Here is a 24,385-nt window from a genome sequence, read left to right as displayed (position 1 = left end):
GTTTTCCTCAGATTTCGGTGACAGAAAGTTCTGGAATCTGAGAGGAGCCACAAATTTCCTTCCACCCGGCGTTCCCCCAAGTCTCCCGATAAAAATGATACCTCACTTGTGTGGGTAGGCCTAGCGCCTGCGACAGGAAACGCCCCAAAGCGCAACGTGGACACATCAAAATTTTTGGAAGAAAACAGAGGTGTTTTTTGAGAAGTGCCTACCTGTAGATTTTGGCCTGTAGCTCAGCCGGCACCTAGGGAAACCTACCAAACCTGTGCATTTCTGAAAACTAGAGACCTAGGGCAATCCAAGGAGGGGTGACTCGCGGGGCTCGGACCAGGTTCTGTTACCCAGAATCCTTTGCAAACCTCAAAAAGTGGCTAAAAAAACAAGTTTTCCTCAGATTTCGGTGACAGAAAGTTCTGGAATCTGAGAGGAGCCACAAATTTCCTTCCACCCGGCGTTCCCCCAAGTCTCCCGATAAAAATGATACCTCACTTGTGTGGGTAGGCCTAGAGCCCGCGACAGGAAATGCCCCAAAGCGCAACGTGGACACATCAAAATTTTTGGAAGAAAACAGAGGTGTTTTTTGAGAAGTGCCTACCTGTAGATTTTGGCCTCTAGCTCAGCCGGCACCTAGGGAAACCTACCAAACCTGTGCATTTCTGAAAACTAGAGACCTAGGGCAATACAAGGAGGGGTGACTCGCGGGGCTCGGACCAGGTTCTGTTACCCACAATCCTTTGCAAACCTCAAAAAGTGGCTAAAAAAACAAGTTTTCCTCACATTTCGGTGACAGAAAGTTCTGGAATCTGAGAGGAGCCACAAATTTCCTTCCACCCGGCGTTCCCCTAAGTCTCCCGATAAAAATGATACCTCACTTGTGTGGGTAGGCCTAGCGCCCGCGACAGGAAATGCCCCAAAACTGAACGTGGACACATCACATTTTTTCATAGAAAACAGTGCCTACCTGTGGATTTTGGCCTCTAGCTCAGCCGGCACCTGGGGAAACCTAGCAAACCAGCACATTTTTGTAAACTAGAAACCCAGGAGAATCCAAGATGAGGTGACTTGTGGGGCTCGGACCAGGTTCTGTTACCCAGAATCCTTTGCAAACCTCAAAATGTGGCTAAAATACCACGTTTTCCACACATTTCGGTGACAGAAAGTTCTGGAATCTGAGGGGAGCCACAAATTTCCTTCCACCCAGCGTTCCCCCAAGTCTCCCGATAAATATGATACCTCACTTGTGTGGTTAGGCCTGGTGCCTGCGACAGGAATAGATCACACAACAGTCAATGTTGGTCCTTACGTGAGGCAGCTGTTGACCCTGGGGTGATCCATTCCTGACACAGGCACTAGGTGTAGGCACTCAAGTGGGGTAGTGTTTTTATCAGGACAGGTGAGGAGTCACTGGGTGGTAGGAATGTTGTGGATCCCAGCATATTCCTGTAGTTTGTGTGACAGAAATGCGAGAAAAATAGAGTTTTTTCTCAACATTTCAGCTTTGCAGGGTATTCTGGGTAAGAAAACTTTGGGGAATCCACACAAGTCACACCTCTGTGGACTCCCCCGAATGTCTAGTTTCCAGAAATGTTTGGGTTTAGTGTGTTTCTCTATATGGCCGCCGAATCCAGGACCAAAAACACAGGTGCCTGCCTTACAAAACCAGTTTGTTTTGCCATAGACAATTTTGATGTCTCCACAATATGATTTGGGTGGTGGAATTTGGGGCTGAACTAAATTGGTGAGCTCCCAAGAGAGCACTCTCTCTCTGCTTGCCGCCGCATTCACCTGCTCTCTGGGTTGGCCTAACCCACTATTACCCAGTTGCACGAACAGCTTGCGAAGGGACAGCAGGACTGTCCTCATCACCTCCCTCATAATGTACTGGAAGAGGAGTTTTCGAATGGGACTCCTCTGACTGAAAAATCACTCCCAGAGTCTGCGCCATTGTCCTATCCCTCAGATGCTGTCTCAGTATCTGATGTCTCAGTCTCTGATCCTATGTCAGAGCGGTCCTCTATAACCCGAGTGCAGGCAGCAGTCATCCATCAAGATGCCATCTCTGCTATTGGCTAAACTGTTGCTCTAAAACACTAGCCTACGTAGACAGTCACAAAATCGATGGTGTGTGTGAGATACGTGCAACAGTAGAGGCCACCTTACCTGCGCTTCTTCCCTCAATCAGCATGTACTTTCAAGACACTCAAAAAACACCTTGTCACATACCATTCGTCACAGTCTTTAGCACCTCCTGCGCCCAGTCCAACAATCATTATTGGTGCTCCCACTCCCTCCTCCTCGGATTCCCTCATTACCACCCAGCAAAAGTGCCCTTCATCTCTCCATAGACTTTACTAATGTACTCAGCTATTTACATAAAAAACAGATGTGCTCTTTGCAGTAGGCATATAAACCTTCTGCGCTTCTTTATGGCACTAAAACTGCCACTAGACAAGTCGGACCCTTTTCCCCCCAGGGAAACCACACACATATTGACAAAAGTGATGTATATATGACAGCCAACCACCTGAAACTCAACTCAAGCAAAACCGAAATAATCCTCTTTGGCCCTCACCAAAAAAACCTGGGACCCCCCATGGTGGCCCACCACGCTAGGCCCTGCACCCACCCCCGCCAACTACGCACGCAACCTCAGCATCATCCTAGACTCCTCCCTCTCTATGACCCAACAAATCAACGCTCTTACCTCCTCATGCTTCAACAAACTCCGTATACTGAAAAACATTAAAATGGATCCCCACAGAGACCAGAAAAACTGTCACTCACGCACTCATCAGCAGCAGGCTTGATTACAGAAACGCCCTCTACACCGGCACCACTCTAAAACTCAAGTGCAAACTACACGCATCCAGAACTCAGCAGCACGACTCATCCTCGACCTCCACCGACACGAACACATCTCTCCACACCTCAAATCCCTCCACTGGCTCCCCATTGACAAAAGGATCACCTTCAAGATCCTCATCCTCACACACAAATCACTCCACAACACAGGCCCTGCCTACCTCAACGAGAGTCACCTTCCACACCCCCACACGAAACGTCCGTTCAGCTGACCTCTCTCTCGCCTCTGACCCCCGCATCAAACACACCACCACCGGGGGCAGATCCTTCTCCTACATTGCACCCAAAACATGGAACGCACTCACAACCCACATTCGCAAGACCCAAAACCTACTTCTTTTCAGGAAGGGCCTCAAAACCTGGCTTTTTGAACAGTGAACCTCCTAGCCCCTTTCCCTCCCCCCCGTCCCCCCCCCAGCGCCTTGAGACCCTCACAGGTGAGTAGCGCGCTTTATAAATCTCTTTGATACAGATCTACCTATATATATATATATAAATATATATCTACATAGATATATCTATAGATATATCCATGTACCTAGATATATCTATCTACATAGATATATATATATAGATATATACATATATTTTTTTTTAGTTGTTGTATGGTTTCCTTGGGGGCCAAAATGCCCCCCAGGGAAACCCTACAACATCTAAAAAAAAAAATGCCCCCACAGGGGGTCACCCTGCCCACGGGCGACCCCCTGTCATTTCATTTTTTTTTTTTTTTTTGAAAAAAAAAAAAAATCCCCTGGGGGGGGGGGGGGGGGCGCGATCGCCCCCCCCCTCCCCAGGGGGCACCTACCTTTTTATTTTTTTAGGAAAATTATCCGGGGGGGGGCGGCCCGTTTTCCGGGGGGGGGCTGCCCCCCAAAAGTGAAATCCCTGGTGTCTAGTGGGGTTTCCTGGCCCCCGATCGCAGCTGTGCTGCGATCGGGGGCCAGGAAACCGTTTCAGAAGGCCTCATAAGAAAGGGGAGACTCTCCCCTTTCTTACGAGGCCTTCTGAAACTGTTTCTGGCCCCCGATCGCAGCACAGCTGCGATCGGGGGCCAGAAACAGTTTCAGAAGGCCTCGTAAGAAAGGGGAGAGTCTCCCCTTTCTTACGAGGCCTTTTCAAAATGTTTCCTGACCCCCCCGATCGCAGCTGTGCTGCGATCGGGGGAGCCAGGAAACCTGAAAGTGTTTCCTGGCCCCCGATCGCAGCACAGCTGCGACCGGGGGCCAGGAAACACTTTCAGGAAGGCCTCGTAAGAAAGGGGAGTGTCTCCCCTTTCTTACGAGGCCTTCCTGAAAGTGTTTCCTGGCCCCCGATCGCAGCTGTGCTGCGATCGGGGGCCAGGAAACACTTTCAGGAAGGCCTCGTAAGAAAGGGGAGACTCTCCCCTTTCTTACGAGGCCTTCCCGAACGTGAAAAAGGCCGTTTTCCCCATGAAAGCAGGAAGCGGCCGCAAGGCTGCTTCCTGCTTTCATGGGGAAAACACCTTTGCAACGTCAGCGCGCCTCGCGGCGCGCTGACGTCACAAAGGGGCGGGTGGGGGGCGGGGGGAGACACGGTAGCTTCCGTGTCTCCCGGGGGGGGGGGAAAAAAATAAAAAATAAATCCTCGGGTGCGACGCACCCGAGGATTTATTAATGCCCTTCCTGGTGTCGGCCACTGGTCGTGACCCGCACCAGGGAGGGTGTGTGGGCGTCGGCCAGTGGCCGACGCCCGCATTTAAGAGGTTAACACTCCGACTGCCACGGCAGTAGCAACAAATACCGCAGCGGTAACCACCAACAGCCAGGCAGAAGACAATGTACCGCCCACCCCATCACAACCCGCCAATCCGCCAGCTTTTCCAGGGCGGTACCAATGCCATCAAAAGTACGGTGGAAACAGGACACAGAAGGGAAACCACTCACCTCTCAACACTCAACGAAGAACCAGGACGCCATGGAGCCGGAGCTGCAGGTCCTGCCCATGCTGGTCTACCTCCTCATCTACCAGGAATACGAAAGGCGGCGGCGACGACCACGATGAGTACTGCACCTAGTACACAGGAGATGGGGAGGAAAAAGAGAGTGACACACACACGCAACACGCAACACCAAACACATGCATCAACATTACATTTACACCCCGCAACCCCCTGGAAGAAAGCAAGGACAAAAGGAATTGAGTTAAACAGTGATATTTTAGAAATAGGCAGATATACGTAATAAATCGAAAAACAGTATTTACAAAAATATACAATATGTACATAAGACGGTACATTGTCCATTCAAAATATCCATGGGCCACTGGGGCAAAAATCATGGGCCAAGCCCACACTTGACTCCTGCCTCAATACGGAGAGAACACTGCAAGGGCATCAGGTCGAAAACACACAGGCACCCCAGGGGGATGGGGAAGGGAGGGCACCTCAGCCGAAAGATGAAATAACGCCACTGGTCCTCGAGGGGGATCCATGCCCACTGCTTAATCCTGGGGAGTGCAAGGCCACAGCCTCACAAGTCTCTCAAGTGAGGGGTTTGTCCACTGCGTGGTCCTGGGGAGTGCAAAGCCACAGTCTCACAAGTCTCTCAAGTGGGTACTTTGCCCACTGCTTAGTCCTGGGGAGTGCAAAGTCCCAGTCTCACAGGTCCCTCAAGTGGGTGCTCTGCCCACTGCTTAGTCCTGGGGAGTGCAAAGCCACAGTCTCACAAGTCTCTCAAGTGGTTGCTTTGCCCACTGCTTGGTCCTGAGGAGCGCAAGGACACAATTTTCAAGGTGGATGGCTTCTTCCACTGGTCCTGGAGTCGGCCTTGTGTCCAGTGTGCTTCATCCTGCCAAGGATGTGTACTGGGGTAGGACCCCATCCACCAGTTTCTCCAACTCCTTCGCAGTGAAGGCAGGGTCCCTTTCCCCGGCTACATGAGACATTGTTGCTTCCAGACACAGGTCACAGCAGCACTTGCAGTGTAGGTCCTCTCCTGTTGAAGGTCAGGTAGCAAGTGAGTGAACAGATAGAAAATGGTGGTCACGTCCACGGCGGTGCGTACCATCACCGCCGGCGTACATCGCCATTGGCTCCTGAAACCCATAGGGCCCGATGATAACCAATGCGAAGTTGCGCTGAAGTCTTCGACCGCCTACCGTTACGGCGCACAACTCCAGCACAATCAGCTCATTTCCACTTGTCCCTCCTCACACATCAGGCAGCCACCATTTCAGGGGGGCACAAGGCATGGCACCTAACTGCATCACAGCAGACACTGGCACAGCAACTGACTGTCGGTTTCACATACTGGTTCTGAAAGGAACAAAATCATCATTAGTGCAATAGATGTGTGAATATGACTCTTTGCTCACTGTTTTCTTCCATAGTCTTCAACCGCTGAGGCTGAATATGAGATGGGGACATCCACCGGTGTACAGACCCCTGGTGGACCTTGCGACGATGGAGGACAGACACATTATCCTAACCTACAGACTTGATCGAGCCATAATCCAAGAACTGTGTGCCCAATTGAAGCCAGACCTGATGTCAGCTAACCGCCAGCCCACAGGTATCCCCACTCTAGTGCAGGTCCTGTCAGTGCTTCGTTTCCTGGCAAGTGGTTCCTTCCAAACAACAGTGGCCATGGCATCAGGGATGTCAGCGCAGTTCCATCGTGTTCCACCAGGTGGAGCATTTGCAACAGTGAAAGCTGACTTTTATGCCCTGGGTCATATCCCCAACATCATTGGTGCCATTGATGGTACACATGTGGCATTTGTCCACCCCCCCCCCCCCCCGGAGAAATGAACAAGTTTTCAGGAATAAAAAAAGCTATCACTCTATGAATGTGCAGATGGTGTGTTTGGCGGACCAGTACATCTCCCATGTGAATGATAAATATCCTGGCTCTGTGCATGACGCCTTTATCTTGAGGAATAGCAGCATCCCATATGTGATGGGCCAACTCCAGAGGCACCGGGTGTGGCTAATAGGTGAGCCCAAGGTCCCTCGATATTTGCAGGTGACTCTGGTTACCCTGACCTCTCATGGCTACTGACCCCAGTGAGGAATACCAGGACAAAGGCAGAGGAACGTTAAAATGAGGCACATAGGCGTACCAGGAGGATTATTGAAAGGACCTTCGGCCTCCTGAAGGCCAGGTTCTGGTGCCTCCATCTGACAGGTGGATCCCTGTACTACTCACCCAAGAAGGTGTGCCAGATCATCGTTGCATGTTGCATGTTGCACAACCTGGACTTGAGATGCCAGGTGTCTTTTCTGCAGGAAGATGAGCCTGGAGATGGTCTTGTGGCAGCGGTGGAGCCTATGGACAGTGAGGAAGTGGAGGCAGAGGAAGATGTTGCAACAGAAGTAATATAATACAGCAGTACTTCCAGTGACACACAGATGGACACTGTAACTTCACTTAACTTTTCATTTTTCAGTTGGACATTGTACATGGCAGCCTGATTTCCCTGTGTCTATGGCCACTTACTGTACCCTTTGGCATCTCTATTTTCAGATCTCTGAGTCCCACTCTGGCTCCTGCTATGTGTACTGCTGCCCACCAAAGGTCATTCCAAAGTATATTTAACTGTACATATGACTCGCAATGTTTTGATAATGTTGAACTAATACACATTTCAATCACTTGACAGACTCCAGATTTGTATTTGTTCCAAGGGTGTTTATTTAAGTGCTCATAAGTAGAGGGGGATGTGCAATGGGCTGGGGTGATGGTGGAGGAATGTCCAGGATAGGGTCCAGTCTCTTGGTATCACAGGTGCATTGTCCAATGAAGGGGAGTAATGGCAGTTCAAGATGGACAGGGTGACAGAGTGGGACAGAAGGGTGACAATCAGGATAGTCTTATTTCCTGGCGGTAGTCTTGGCAATGTTCTCTGGCTTCTGCCTGGATCACAGGGACCATTTGTGGGGTGGTTCTCCTTCTGCAGGGGGTGGGGTGCTGGTGGCCTGTTGGCCCTGTGGCAGGGCCTCCTGTCCACTAGCGCCGGCAGAGGTGGAGGGCTGTTCTTCGGTGTGGCTAGTGTCAGGGGCCCATTGGTGTGCCACTGCCTCCCTCATGGTCTTGCCCATGTCTGCCAGCAACCCTGCAATGGTGACCAGGACGGCGTAGATGTTTTTGAGGTCCTCCCTGATCCCCTGGTACTGTCCCTCCTGCAACCGCTGGGTTTCCTGCAACTTGTACAGTATCTGGCCCATGGTCTCCTGGGAATGGTGGTATGCTCCCAGGAGGTTGGAGAGTGCCTCCTGGAGAGTGGGTTCCATGGGCCTGTCCTCCCCCTGTAGCACAGCAGTCCTCCCAGCTTCCCTCTTGTCCTGTGCCTCTGTACCTTGAACCGTGTGACCACTGCCACTGACCCCAGGTCCCTGATCATCCTCGATTTGTGGGGTTGCCTGGGTTTCGTGTAGTGGTGGAAACACTGCTGATTGATGTGTCCTGGGGACAGTGGCATGGGCCCGCAGGGTGGGTGCTGTGCTGGCGTTTCCTGAGAGGGGAGGCTCTGTGGTGGGGGTGGGACTGTGGCAGGGTAACCGACTGTCTAGGGGTCCCTGATGGGCCAGGTTGGTCATCCTGATCCAGGCATGCAGAGCTGCTGTCATCACTGTGTGCCTCTTCTGTGGGGGGACTGGATGTAGCTGGCACCTCCTCTCTGGTGACATTCAGTAGGATTCCTGTGGGGATGCAAATGCAGTGTTAGTGTATCTGCGTGGGCCATCTTGTGCATGGGTGTGTTTCCCTGTATGATTGAGATTTCCCTGTCAGCTTTGCCTTGTGTGCGTAGTGATTTTGTGGGCTGGGTAAGTCTCTCTGCTGGGCATGCAGGTCTGTGATGCGGGTCCATGCATTGGTGTTACATGCAGGGCTTGGTATTGGAATGGGTGGGTTGTGATAGTGGGGTATGTGTGAGGTGGTGGAGTGATGGGGCTGTGGGTAGGGGTAGGAGTTTGTGATGGCATGCAGGTAGGATGGGGGGGATAAAGTGGTAAATATTTGACTTACCAGAGTCCAGTCCTCCTGCTACTCCTGAGAGACCCTCAGGATGCATTATTGCCAAGACTTGCTCCACCCATGTTGTTAGTTGTGGGGGAGGAGGTGGGGGTCCACCGCCAGTCCTCTGTACGGCTACCTGGTGTCTTGCAACCACGGAACGTACCTTCCCCCGTAGGTCATTCCACCTCTTCCTGATGTCATCCCTCATTCTGGGTGCTGTCTCACGGCATTGACCCTGTCCACGATCATCTGCCATAGCTCCATCTTCCTTGCAAATAGACGTCTGCTGCACCTGTGATCCGAACAGCTGTGGCTCTACCCGGATGATTTCCTCCACCATGACACTTAGCTCCCCCTCAGAAAACCTGGGGTGTCTTTGGGGTGCCATGGATGTGGTGTGAGTGGTATGTGTGAGGATGTGTGGGGTGTTGTGTTGTGAGGTGCGTGGATGATGTATGGGTGATGATGTATTGTGCCTCTGATTGAGTGGGTGCTCCTGCCTTGTCTCTCTCTGCTTGCTATCTTTTTTTTCGCTGTAAGGGGTTGTGGGTAATGTGGGTGGGTGTTTTATAGTGGTGTGGGTGTGGTGTGTGTATTTGTGTCAGGTGTGTGTACTTTGAATTGTCCAATGTGGTGGTGTCTTGTAAGTATGTGTGTATTTTGAGCGCAGCGGTGTGTACCACCAATGGTTTACAGCGGTTGAAAGACTGCCGCAGTGATCCATGGGTCATGATACTGTGGGCATGTTCCTGTTGGCGTAATGGTGTGGGTTTTGGTACCGCCAGTTTATCACTGGCATTTGGTCTGATGGACTTGTGGGGGTGTCTGTATAGTGGCTGATTTCTTAGAGTGGGTCATAATACCCATAGCGGAATACCTCAGTGGTCACGGTATTTTGGTGGCCGCTGGCAGCATGTTTTTAGATGTAACCTGTGTTTGGAAGCTACATGTTAACCTAGTTTGGTACATCTCAACAACATAGATAGTTTGGGCTCAAAGGAAACTCTCTCTGCTGATACAAGATTATTTATTTATTTAGATTATTTTCTTGAATTCTCAAATACAAGAAAAATACAAATTAAATAGACTGATACTATTTTTGTTTTGGATGTTGGGAATACATTTAAACACAGGTTTTACATGACTGCTCTTGCTATGAACGTGTCTAGGTCCAAGTCACGCAATATCTGCTTCAAGCTACTCTGGTTAACATTCTCCTCTTCTGATATGGATTTAAGAGCATGCCTGACATTTATATCCTTCAACGGTGAGTGCAGCATTGTTATGTGAAACTACCCAAAGTACCTGCCTTTTGAGGAATTTCAAACAATATAACACATTTGTAAAAATAATTTCTAAACTGCACAGTCATATGAACTGCTCCATGGAATGCGCAAGGGTTACTCAAAAGATACATGTTGTTTAGTAGCACACTATTCAATGAATACTATGAGCATTTATTTACATGAACTCAGTGTGGAAAATGCACTGTATTGACTGCTTTCAGTGTTAACCTTGCAGGTCATGTCAATTTGAGTCATTGTCCTTAGTTGATGATTTTCTTTCTTTGTGTTTTTGTTTGCTGTTCAACCTCTCATTTATTGAGTCTGTTTAGTTGTTGATTGAAAAGTATGTGTCCATTCACAAGTCTGAATCTGTGCACACTCTCATTCAGAATAATGAGAAAGTAAACTTTGTTTGCATCAGTTAATAAACCCTTGCATTAAGTATAAGCAAAACATTTCGGACAAAAGAGTAATTTTAACAATAACAAATTGAAATAGTAAAAAGTGTCAAAGTGCCCCTTTGTGCAGCCAGGTGAAGCATACTGATGTCCAAAGCAAACCAAGTGGAAGGATACATCGAGCAATTGTACCGACATAACAGATTAAAAAGAGAGCAGCACCCCACATGATTCTAAAGGCTGCTTTATAGTGTGGCTGTGTGAATTACTAGCAGTATAAGCAAGAATACCCAAACTTTGTAGAGCACACTTATATGTTCATGTGGGAGCCAGGTTAGCCTCAGAGCATGATGTAAATGTCCTGTCCCAGGCTAGCAGCCTGGCCCCTCGAGCAGGGGTGGAGTTTTTATTAGGGTCGAGCACGCAAGCTCTCTGTCCCTGTTGTAATCTCTCTGTGGGCTTTTAACCACGCCCATCACTTTCGTTTGTTTGTTGGCTTGCCTTTAAAATTCACTTGATTTCATTACTGAAAGGCATGCATACGTCAAGCCAAATATGGTGTTTAGCCCTCCTCGAGAGCACCGGCCAACTACTGAAAACATACGAGGCTCCATGTTTTCCGTATGGTTTCTGGACTCTCTTTATTTAGTAGACAGCGCGATCTTGTTGGGCACTAATCGAGCGCTTTTTATGACTACCAGTTTAATTCTATTGTTTATCCTAGCACTCCTTCACGAATTCAAGGTTTGGATACGTTTTACACAGATTGCACTTTTTTTTTTTTTTTTATTACTATGCAAAGGCGAAACCGGACCGGTCTGTTTGTTCTGATTAGTCACCTTCACGCTCATGGCATGGCGCTTTAAATCGGCTCCCTTATGTGAAATTATATTACTTTTCATTTTCAGTTTATTTGGCAAGAAAAGTCCGGTTAGGAGTTTACAATGCCAATAGCTCTAACTCAAGCAAACGAGAGACCCGTTGCATTGCAAATGCTTGTGGTCTAATAGTCACCAGATTGTGCTCTGCGGCTGTTTCTGCTTACTTATTTTTCCTTCAAATCTGTTTAAATATTTTGTATAGCGACAGTTCAGGATAGAGTCATCAGGTTGTAGGCAGACTATAATGGCCTACCTACATGTCCAAACCTCTTTGATTTTCAAAATGCTTATAAGAAGACGACTCCTGTTGGCTGCCATTTCAGGACAGATGCAGATTAAATGGCAAAGGTCGTAAGGAAAGGTCTTCAGTGATCGAAGCACACAAACGGCAGCCTCTATTACCAGTAGGCTGCCAAGCTCGTTTTTCAGCTTGGGTAGGAGGACAACCCAGGCAGCACTGAAGCAGTTTTAGTTTTCGATGTAGCGGGTATGTGCAAGCCAGCTATTTTGACTACTTCAGCGGGGAATAGCTGTTAATCACCATCCAGGTTTGAGATCTTTTTGCAACTCATCTTTTTCCTTTAGTAAGAAAAGCTTGGTCATTACGATATATTCCTGCTTTTTAAAGACATCGTATGTAACTGGCATCTCCCATAGATTGACAAGTTGTATATTTGCTAGAGAATGATCTAGGTACTCCTTGAATTTGCTGCTGTTGTTGTTTAGTGTACTAGCATCTAAATGTTTAGCTTGAAGTAGCACTTGCCAGTTGTGCCCTGCCTACTGACTGTTAGCCTCAAAAGAGCAAACTCTAAGCATATCTGGCTAGGGGGAAGAGCTCTGTGCTAAATTGAGGACTTGCCAGTATATCTTTAATGGAAGTTTATCCAGTAGGCCTTCGTCCCAATCATGAAGAGCCTCACTGCCATAAGTTAATGTTGGCAGGACCTTTGCTGACATTAGCCTCAATAATGGGTCAAGTGTTGGGCCCTTCAAACTTTTATAGAGGGTTTTGAAGTTCATAATTAAAGCGCTACTTTTATTTGTGATAGCTTGTAGCTGTTATTTAACGGTTCCTTTGTCATCCAGCAGGACTCCTGAGTATTTGTATTCTTTCACTGTGTCCATTGTATGCGTAAATAAATGCCAGGATGTGTTCTTCTTGATTGCCTTACTGACCATCATCACTTTCATTTTGTTTCTGTTGATGACTAAGTCATTTTGCTTGGCTTACAGTTACAAGGTAGCTATCAGCCTTTGCAGGTCTACTTTAGCTTGGCTGCACAAGACCATGTCATCTGCATAAAATGAGTGATTTGATGCAAAAGTTCCTAGGTGGGGGGCATGGCTGTTAGCTATGTTAAGGACTGGGGAGAGGTCCGCCATAAACAGATTGAAAAGATATGGTGCCAGCACACACCCCTGCTTTGAACCTTGGTCTGTATAGATTTGTCTTGACAGAAGGGTGCCATTTCTGACTTTGATCCACACTCAAATACAGCTGTGGCATGACTCTATGATTCTAAGCAGATGAGGTGGGATGTTCCAATCCCTGAGCTTCCTCCAGAGCTTTGTGCGGTTTGCCCAGTTGAAAGCCGACTTATGGTATGCAAAGCAGAGATATGTTGTGCAAGGCAGTTTTTTCATTTGTTCGAATAGGATTGACAGGCACAGAATATTTGTGAGTGTGCCAGAGTCTCTTCTAAAACCACTTTGAGTTCAAGGAATCTGTCTTCTTTGATTCTGACCAGGCAGTCAAGTCCTGTAATACAAACAAGTATAGCAAAATATTTTGCTTCATTGTCTAGTACAGTGATAAGAAGGTAATTCTCTGGTACAGTCTTATCTCCCCCTTTATGGATATGGTGCTAGACATTTATTCCAGCTTTAGGTTGGATGAGACATTAGCTAGCCCATCCCCCCGGCTGATTGGTCTTCCGCACCCTGAGGTGATTACCAACGGGGCGCCAGACAAGCCATTTTTACTTTCAAATTTTAAGATGCCCTCTTCGGAGGCTCTGTGTAAACTGCTCCTGGAAGGCAAATCGGGCTCCCCTATGCATCCCTGCCCCCCGGATATTCTCCAATTAGTACCAGAGCTAGTGGTTTCTATGCTGGCCCCTATTTTTCAGGAAGTGCTAGCATCGGGTCTTTACCCTAGGGTTTGGAAAGAAGCTACTATCATTCCGCTAAAAAAGAAGGCAGCGGGTAAACCCGATGACTTGATGAACTTACGTCCTATAGCCCTTCTCCCCTATGCGGCCAAAATTTTGGAAAAGCATCTTAATAAGGAATTGGTTGATTTCCTGTCTGTTTCTAAAGGCCTGGACAGCTCGCAACATGGTTTTCGGAAATCCCACAGCACCGAATCTGCTCTCATTGCATCAACAGATACTATACGTAGATTGGTGGATAAGGGGCAGGGGGTTTTTCTGGTGTTATTGGACTTGTCGGCAGCTTTTGACACCATTGCTCCCCATATCCTGCTAGACCGCTTATATCAGGCAGGCATTAGAGACCAGGCTCTCAAACTGATTGAATCTTTTTTATTTGACAGGTGGGCCACAGTTAGCTGTGGTGATTTTAGATCTTTTTCCTACCTCTTGCCGTGTGGGGTTCCTCAGGGCTCTTCTTTGAGCCCGACGCTATTTAACATGTACGTGGCACCGTTGGCAGAGCTGGTTCGTTCTTTTGGCTTCATTCCTACTTCTTATGCTGACGATACTCAAATCATTATCCCTATTGATAATGATCTTGAAGAAGTGGCTATCCGCTTCAACGCCTGTATGACGGCAGTCAGTCACTGGATGAAGTCCAACTGGTTGAAACTCAACTGTGAAAAAACCGAGATTTTGTGCTTTGGAATTGACAGGGTACATTGGACCTCTAGCTGGTGGCCTGAAGAGTGTGGGACGCTTCCTGTTCCACGGTCTAACTCAAGAAATTTAGGAGTACTATTCGATGAGCAACTGTCATTTAAACCTCAGGTCAATCTGACAATTAAGTCCTGTCTGTGGACGATGAAGAAATTAAAAAAAATTCTCCCTTTTATTCCTCAGACCAGTAGAACCACCGTCATTTTGGCTCTGGTCATTTCCAGATTGGATTATGGGAATGCGCTCTTACTTAATTTGGATAAAGAATCTTTGCACAGACTTCAGCTGATGCAGAATACTGCTGCCAGGCTGGTATTAAAATTGCCTCGTGGGGCCTCTGTTAAGAGGGGCCTTAAAGATCTACACTGGCTGCCGGTCATCCATCGGCTTTCTTTTAAGGCTCTCTGCATCACTCACAAGGCGGTCCATGGGATTGGGCCTACAACACTAACCACCAAGTTGAAATGGCATAGGCCGAATCGGCTGTTGCGTTCGGCCGGTGCCTATCAAATTCAAACAGTCCGTACCAAGAAAGTAAAATGGGGAGATAGAGCATTTACTATTGCAGCTGCTAAAATGTGGAACTCTCTACCATTGAATATAAGGCAAGAACATAATTATTTAACTTTTAGGAAACTGGTCAAGACCTGGCTGTTTCCTCAATAAGTTTGGGAGTTCTTCAGCCTAGTTCTTTTGCCTCACCCAGTTAGCGCTTCGATGCCCTAGGGCCGGAATGCGCTTTATAAATACTCAATACAATACAATACAATACAATGGATAGAAGCGATGACTGCGCCCTGCCACGAGTTGGGAATATTTCCGGTGGAAATTGCATTGGAGTAGAGAAATGCCAGCCTTCTGGCCCAGTACTGCAGGTTGGTCTTATAGATGGCCTGCGGCATGCTGGTGGGCCCATTTTTCCATCCTTTTTTGATTAACCTTGCAGTTTATTTTTTTTGGGAACAAATTTTATTGATTTTACAAAGCATATACGGCTCATGAAGCAGACAAACAAGAAAACAGGAAATGTAGAAAATAGGTTCTTAAATAAATGCTCAGACCTGCAGAATCCGCCCCACCCCTACCACCACCCATGCTCTTGTAATATAATGTATAGTGTGTCTGGCCACTAAATCATGAGCTCCACGCCCCACCCCATCCCACCCCACCCTATCCCGTAAAGAGGAAAATTTCATTGTCCACCATTTGCCACACATAACTGGTGGAATCTAACACTATGCACCATCTCCAGTCCCATGTAGTGACTGGGCCATTCTTCCACCCCCCAGAGATGGGGGTGCACAGCCTTCCACTTTCTTGCTATGTCTCGCTTTGCTAGGGTCAAGCCCAGGAACAGCAATGACTGTTTGTAGCAATTACTGCATTATGTGTCTGATGTGAAGGAGTGTGAGCTTTGGGTCCTTCTGGATCATCCAGTGCAGAAACCTACCCAGGCAGGATGTCACCCCATGCCGGAATCGATTAAGAGCAGTGCAGCTCCATACTGTATGTAAAATGTGCCACTTTCTGTGTTACAACGGAGACATGACGGGGAAGCAATCACACTCATTCACCAGATCTGATGCCATGTAAAATATACTCTATGGAAATACCCGAGTTGAATCAGCCGAAGTCTGGTAGCAATGGCCGCAGTCCTGGGCACGCCCAAGGCTTCAGTCCAGTCCTCATCATCCACAGCACCAACATCTCCCTTCCATGCCCACCTGAAGAGCAATGAACATGTCCGCATGGTTGGAAAGAAGTGTCTGATATATTCTGGCAGATTTGTGGTCACGCAAATCCCCCAGGAGGAGCTTACCCTCCAAAGGATTAAATTCTGGATGGTTAGGCAGGTCTTGAATGTAAGGAGTTAATGCATGTCAGAGCTGTAAATAACCAAATAATTGGCTATGTAGGAGGTAGTAGTCTGCCTGCCAGGGTGGAAATGACTTAAGGACTGTACCGCTCATAACATCGCCCAGAGTGGCGATCCCATTGCCTGATCTTCCCCTACGCACCCACCTGCGGCAACATGCAGACCTGCCACAACGGTGTCCACTGGGTCAGCCTTCCCAGTCACCCCATTCACCGAAGTACTTGCCTCCACTGGGTAAAAACGAGTTGGACTGCCAGAGGCAGGCCATCATAGTTGTCCCCAACATATAGGTAAGAAATGAGGGGAACACCCCCTTAGCCCATTTTTCAGATGCGTACGCTGGGTCGCCTTGGGTATCGATGTCTGCTGCTGGGAAACCCCTGGAATAAGCAGATTGATAGTACTTCCAAAGGCAATGCGGGGTGACTCACCTGCCCAAGAAAGCTAGTAAGAATGGAATTTAAAGTGCAGAACCATTGTTTGGCAATTGAGTACGGGAAAGTCTGTAGTTGATACAACAACTGGGGTGGCGACACCATTTTAAAAATTGCAGACCAAGCCATTAATGAAAAGGGCAAAACTGACCAGAAAACAAGCCAGAACTCATTCCAGGTTGTGTGCCATGCCAAAGTTGCATCTGGGGACATGAAAACACTCACCTACTTAAACCAACCTGATTCTATCTGCAGGCTCAATGCCCAGGCAAGATTCTGTGGGTAAAGAACAACCAGCAACACTGTACATTTGGATACGTTCACATGCAAGCCCAAGGATTTGCCAAAAATAAGCATTATTTACAGTGTACGAGTCCCGGAGTTTGTAGGGGATGATACAAAAAAGAGGCCATTGTCAGCATATAGCGCTATGTGATCAGATAGGCCCATACCTTTGCAATTTCTTGTTAGAAGGGACAAACGTTTTCTAAGTCTGAGGCAGTGTAGAAGACTGTACCTAAAGAAAGTTTACCTTGGAATAATAGAGGTCTATGAGGACGCGGGGTGCTGCAAGACTGTAATGGGAGAGAAATCTTCAGCTAGATTTGTGGCTTGGAGAGGTGTCATGACCTGAGTAGGTAAGCCATTCGATGCTGGCCTCTACGAAAAGGAGCAAAGCACACTAGTAGCGGTGGCACAGGATACACCTCCTGGTGCGAAGCAATTGTTGGATCTTTTACTACAGAGAAGTGTTCTTGGAGGAAGGCCACCCAGCTCTGTTCCCTAATTGGGATATTGCTTAGGGCTGCCCAAAAGTTTCTAGGGATGGGTTGGTAGCAATCATAGTACAGCTTTGCCCAGAAGTTGTCCATTTTGATTTTATGATCGGCCCAGATGGACCTCCTGTATTCTCTTTTTTGCAGATCTTAAAATTTCTAGACTTTACTTGTTTTGTCACGTCCCCTTAGAGCAATCCTCAGTGCCTGGTTTAACTTCTTCTCAGCCAAGTAGAAGGCTAATGGTTTTATTTTCAATTTTTGGCAGGTTCCTAAGGGCTCCCTGTTTTTTTATCATGGTGGGTACCCCCTGTGTCAGGGTTACCACTTGTGAGTAGCTCAGTTGTAAATTTATGCCATGTTATTTGGTCGAGGTTTAGCCCTTCGCACCCTCCTATTATGGCTTTGGCACTGTCAGCAATCTTCATTATGGACATTTCCGACCATCTTAATTTCTTACAGTTTATATTGAATTGAGTGCCAAGCAAAGTGGATCCATTCTCGGCGACCTCTCTTCCCAAATCTAAGACCAGTTTTTGTGGAAGATGGCCAAACTCTGAGCATTCTGTGACTGGAAAAAGCACACGGCAGGAAAGAGGGTATGAGATGTGAAAGTATAAACAAGAATGGACTCGGACCGTGGGCCAAGGTATGTCATGGTTGTCGAGCAATCGTCAGGTAGTCTGCCTTTAAGCGCACTGACCCCTAGGTGTTCAACGCTCAGCACAAAGTTTTCCCCTTGTTTGTCTTTGCATTTTCCTTCAATACTTGAGGCTGTGTGTTCCAAGGGATATTCTGTCCATTAAGAAAATCGTCATTAACTACTTCATCCATAAGGTCCATACTGAAATCACCCATGATGATGAATACAGGTTCTGGGGATCATGTCATAAGATTTAGGATAATTGATATGATGTTCTTAGTAACTTTGTTTTTTTAACAAGTTGGTTGGATGTAGACTTTGAATTTGATTAGGGCCCACTACTGTGTTGAGCTGATTATGGATGTTATCAAAATGCCAGGAAGTGGTTCAGGTAGCATCTCAATCTGTTCTGCTAAGGACAATGTGATGTATGTAGCCACTCCTCCAGAAAGGCGGCCAATAATTGAGGGTGGTGTGACTGCCCATATGCCCTGGAGGGCGACTATGTCAAATTGCTTCCACAAAAAAGTAAAGTTTCATCGCTCTCTGTTTTACTTTACAAGCCAGAATGTCCCAAGAGCAGAGTTTTGGTCTTGTATTGCATGCCCCCGTCCTAAGCTTACAAATTCATTGCCTACTCCCTGCATTTAAGGATCCAGAAATCTATTTCTAGTCTGGAGCAGCTATTGGACTAGTTTTTGTTTTTGACAATGGTTGATTTGCTGAGAGGTTATCGCTTGTTGGCAACTAACCACATGAGCCCCTTAGCACTGAAAAGGGAGATAAAGTATCAGCAATCTTCTTAGATGGGGATGGAAGAGCATGCATGCCAGGGTAATGGGGAGCTATGTAAGGCATGATTTCTAGTTCCCTTTTTTCTGTTGGTAAGGGTCGTTCTTGTCTTAACGGACCTCATAATCGTTTTGTATTGATTGCTTTCCTGTCAAAAGTCAGCCAAGCAGTCTTTCATCCATGATCTTCCACACTTAGGGCATTTCACTAATGCTGGTTTGTCAGCACTTGAGGGCTTGCCATCGAATCCAAATATGACAGCCAAGTTGCTGGGGTCAGGATTCAAGCCCAGGGGGCCTGAAGGCAAGTTACAGTAGTAACAGTAGCGATAGCAGTGAGCGGGAAAGGTGAGGGACACCCAACAGGTGCAAGCTGCACTGTGGACATAGCCCACCCGCGTCTGTAGAGGCTCTAAATGCCACATCAACACTGTAATTGAAGGAGATGTAGTACAGTCCTGAGCAGCTTGCTAGGGAGCCGGCAGACCAGGATGGTTGTGTGGTTAGGCGTGGATTAGCGGTTAGCAATAGGCAGTTTGCAAATTTTAAGATTTAGAAAATGCTGGTTTGGCTATGGCTACATCTAGTTCAGGCTTTAAGACTTTTACAGGCATCTACTCACCCCTGGCCATAGGCATGCATGCTAAGAGATTGAGCTGGCTCTGCAGTAATGCAGTAGTAATGGACAGACAGGAGAAATCATCACAGGTTGTCTGGGAAGCCCAGGTTCCGCTGCAGGCGTGGGATACTCTTGGGAATCAAATGCTTACACAGAAATTAAACCTCCAAAAGAATGGCTGGAATGAGAAATAAAATCACACAGGTGTGCATTATGAGCAGCTGTTTAAAGACACAGTATTCCACAGAGCTTCAACCATGCTAGTGCCAAGAGGATAAGGGCATCAGGATTCACCTGCAGGGGGGAAGCACATACAGGGGCAAGAGCTCACACTTGCACCTAGTCGGGCCACTTCTGCAGATACCGGGGTCTACTTTAGTGTGGCAGGGCCTAGCCTGCTGCTCACCTGGTAAGCGCAGTACCCCATTCTATTTGCTGGACCTACCAGTCTACTGGTCATGCCTGACTGACTCCGTGCAATGTGCTCCGGCACTCCTGCTGGCAGGCCTATGGACCGGGGCACGATCCCCCAAATGATCTCTTGCAAAGGAGCACAGCCTGCATCCTCCTTCGTATCACAACATGCCTTATTCCCCATAACACATGAATAAGCAGGTAATTCTCTAAAGGAGTCACAAGAAGAAAAAGCCGTGGCAGTTAAAGACTCTAAGAAAAAGTGGTTGAAAGTGGAAGGACAAGCTCAATTCAAGAACAACAATACAGTAGCAATGACTTTACAAAATAGAACCAAGATTAGTTCGTTAAAGAACCAAAAACCAAGAGAAGCAGCTAGAAAGAAGAGCATTGGTACAGAAAGTTAAAAAACAAATTAACAAAAATATACAGTAAGGTGGCATCAAACCAGGTCAATAAAAAGAGACTACAGCATTGTGACACTTAGAGTGTAGTATGGCTGAAGAACAGTGACTGCCAAGAAAAGGAAGAAAGGCAGTGGCCATGGTGGACTGGGAAAGACCTTTGTCTGATTATACCAGTGGTCATTTGAACTGGCAGTGGAAGAGGGTGTCGGCTATGCCTCATCACAAGTACTTGACTCCAAGATGATGCCATGATATCCCATCGTGCTTTAAAAATGGCAACTGCCTTGACTGCCCACGAACCCACCCCCATGCCAAACTGGGAAACAGTGATGCCCACAGCAAATGGATGAGGATTAACAAGAAGTCATGGACAGAAGAAACCAATGGTAAGAGACCCACAACTTCACAGAATAGAATAAACGAGATGAGGAAGCATAAAACCATTTAAGATAAAAATACACTTCAGGCTCTTATTAAGACTAAAAGTATGAGCAGAATGCTTTCTAAAATGTATACAATGCATCAGTATAACCGGCACATTGCTACTGGCTGGATCCTTAATGGTGTCAGCAAAAGGTTAAGAACAAGTGCAGACTATGGGAAAATGATGGGTTACTAAAGTTAACCAGGTGGTCCAAGCGAAGCATGTATTTTGCATTCTATATGAGGCCGCTGTGCTCTGAATGTGTACTGTAGTTTGTCAGAGAGAGGCCAGAAACCATCTTAAAAGCTGAGCTGTACAATTCCTGACCGGCTGACAATACTTATCGCTTGTAATGGACCAGTAGTGTCAATACCTAGAAGCAGACATAGTGCATGTCATGTCAGCTGAGTGCATGATACCCAGTATGGAGACAAATATGACTAGTCGTGGTTTGGCATGAGAAATCCAGATGGTTAATGAATGCATATTGCAACAGTTTCAGCAGAACCTTGAACATCCAGGCATCCGGCTGGTCAATGATAAAGTGTCTCTCTTCTGTATTTTTCCTTGTTATAAAATAGCTCAAATTGGATTAATTTCATGGTGGTGTTGTTTTGTAGTGAATATAATGTTTATGTGCCTTAGGAGGAAGCCATGCAGCGATGTTCTCGTATGTTGCAATACTCTTTTTCTTTTTGCTACAGGTGAATGTACATTCACATAAATCAAAGCTTGATCACGATTTTATCTTCACATACAATTTCTGTAAGACAATTCAATGTGCAGCAATTCTTTCAGGTACACATAACCCAATAGTATTTAGACAAATATGACTGTAAGAGGGGCCTTGTGTCTTGACCTCTCCTTCCCCATTCCTGACCTAATCCTTCTCTAGATTGCTCTTCCTCCCCCATATACTCCGCAGAGCTCCGACCTGTTGAGCATACAATTTTTCCTTTGACCGTGTTGCCTCCATCTTTGCCTCCCATGCCACATTCGTAGGGGGTATTGGTGATTTCCACACCTGGAGAATCAACGATTTGGCTATCAAGGTAGCCACAAATATGATTTGCTTAGAAGACATAGACAAATCTACATATTGCGAGATACCCCATAATGCCATTGGTGGACTAGGGACCTAACTCATACAATATCATGACACCAATCCTTTGAAAAATCTTCTCCCAATAACCTGCCAGGTGTGTGCATGAGAAGCACATATAGAGCCAGTCCCCATGGGTCGTTAGGCTGCACGGGCACAAACCTGATGCCTCCAGGTACATTTCCTTTATTCTAGCGGGGGTATAGTAAAGCAGCCATTTGGAATAGAAGGCAATTTTTCTTTTATTCGCCCCCCAGTGCTTTTTGTGACACCTCATTGTACTTTCTCCATTGTTGTATCCCCTTTTTGCACCCAGTAAGGTTTTCTACTTTGACCAAAAGTTAGGACATTGCCTTAGTTGCATACCCTCCCTGGAGCATTTTATACCACTTGCCAATGCCCAATTGATTATTATAGAAAGCCTGAAAGATAGCTTGATTGCGGCCTTCTATTACTTTTTCCGTTGTTTGTAAAAAGTGTTGAATTTGACAATAGTTAAGGCTTTCTGAAATGTCATTCTTTTCCATTGCACACTGCACCCATGTTTTGATATAGTCACCTATTAAAAAATATGCTATGGTCCTAACCCCTGCTTCTTCCCACTTCTGAACATATCTTTCACTAAGTTTTAATCCTACCATCCATACATCCCAAAGTCTGACTGACAGGTGGATCTTGCAAATTTGATATTTGGCTTGTATCAGCAATATACTACTCTGGATCATTGCTGGTAGTTTGTTTCTTCCTTATTTCGGGAGGCGGGGGTATTTAAGAAATCACAAAAGCTGCATGTTTGTTTCTGACAACATCTGGTTAAGCTAGAAATTGGCATTTGGTATTAGCTGAGCTCTTGAAGCCCAATCCAATACAGAAGCTTCATTATAAGTTTGAACATTGGGGAGTGCCATACCCCCATCTTCCATTGTAAAAGTTAGCTTCTCTATCTGTAGACGAGGTTTCTTATGGTTCCATATGAATTGTCTGGTCAGTGAATGAAGCTCACAAAAAAACTTTATAGGGACTCTCAAAACTATACTAGAAAAAAACAAATAATAGAAAAGGGGAGAATCATCATTTTGACGAGTGTGGTCCTACCTATAATCGTCATAGTAGATTCCTGCCATTTCAGAAGTAATCCTTGAATCTTTTTAAAAACCCTTGTGTAGTTAAACTGAAACAGATCTGCCAAGTTATTGGACACATAAATGCCTAGATATCTAATAGGACTAGAAGATGAGGATAGCACCCAAATATCCTTTGGTAAAACTGATATTTCTGCATTATATTTGGACCGATTGATTTTGTACCCACCCAAGTCCGAAAAAGCCTTGATCTTTGAGAAAGCTCGGTCAATATCATGTAAATCTGCATGAAGATATAGGATTCTATCATCAGCAAATAATTTCACCTTGGGTGCTGAAGGAAGCGCAGCCTGTATATGCTGATCCTGCAGAATCGCTGCTGCCAATGGCTCAATGAAAAGCGCAAACAGCACTGGGGACAGAGGACAACCCCGCCGCGTGCCCCGTGATATATGTACCAGTCCTGCTATTTGTGCGTTTATTGAGACCTTGGCTTGGGCCCCTGCATATGACCTCCATAGTGTCTGAGTGAACTTCCCTGGGAAGCCAAATTTACCTAAAACCATAAACAATGCTTCCCATTGAACTAGATCGAATGCCTTCTCAGCGTCGAGCATTATGATCACCGCCGGATGATGATTATGCCTGGATCAGAAAGTTAGTATTAGTAGACAGCAGCCTGCCAGGTAGAAACCCACATTGATCCTCATGTATTAGTCCTTTCGCCACCTGAGCCACCTGAGCCGTTCGAGCTGCTAGTATCTTGGTGAATATTTTATAGTCCTGATTTAGAAGACTAATCGGGTGATATGAGCCTGGATTTTCTGGTGGTTTATCCTTTTTTACAAAACTAACCACTATAGCCCTAGAGAATGAGGAAAGGACCTCTGCTCTTTCTAGTATTTTGTTAAATAGATCTACTAGTATTTTGGCAATTTGACCCTCTAGTACTTTATAAACCTCCACTGGGAGACTGCCTTCTCCGGGAGTTTTACCATTAGGGGCTCCCCGAGTTGCCTCTACTACTTCAGTGAGAGTAATAGGGGACTTTAGTATATTCTGTGCTCCTTGGTCTAAGCCCGGCAGTGCCAATGAATCTAAATACTGTTTAATTTGTAAAAAAGTAGCTTGCGTTGTCTCAGCATATAGCTTACTATAATGCAAGAGAAATATTCTTTCTATCTCTTTGGGATGACTAACCATTATACCCCGCCCCTCATCAAAAATAGCTTTTATTAAATTAGAATTTGATTTATTTTTAACTGACCAGGCCAAGAATCTACCTGCATGCTCGCTCTCTTCATACTGCCTCTGAAAGCTTGTGTGTCTATTGAGTATCTCCAGAGACAGCTAGAAATCCCTTAATTTGGCCTGAGCTCTTCCCAATATTGATTCAGTCTCTGGACTGGGTAGTGATTGATTTCTTTTTAGTGCCTGCTCTAACTCCCATTGGAGTAGATTGCTTTTCTTGTGAGCTGTTTTCCCTAGATAGGCCTTAAAAGAAATTGCTTCCCCTCGTATATAAGCTTTAGTGGC

The sequence above is a fragment of the Pleurodeles waltl genome, chromosome 9, assembly GCF_031143425.1.
Source record: "Pleurodeles waltl isolate 20211129_DDA chromosome 9, aPleWal1.hap1.20221129, whole genome shotgun sequence".
NCBI lineage: Eukaryota > Metazoa > Chordata > Amphibia > Caudata > Salamandridae > Pleurodeles > Pleurodeles waltl.
This window is presented reverse-complemented; position numbering follows the sequence as displayed.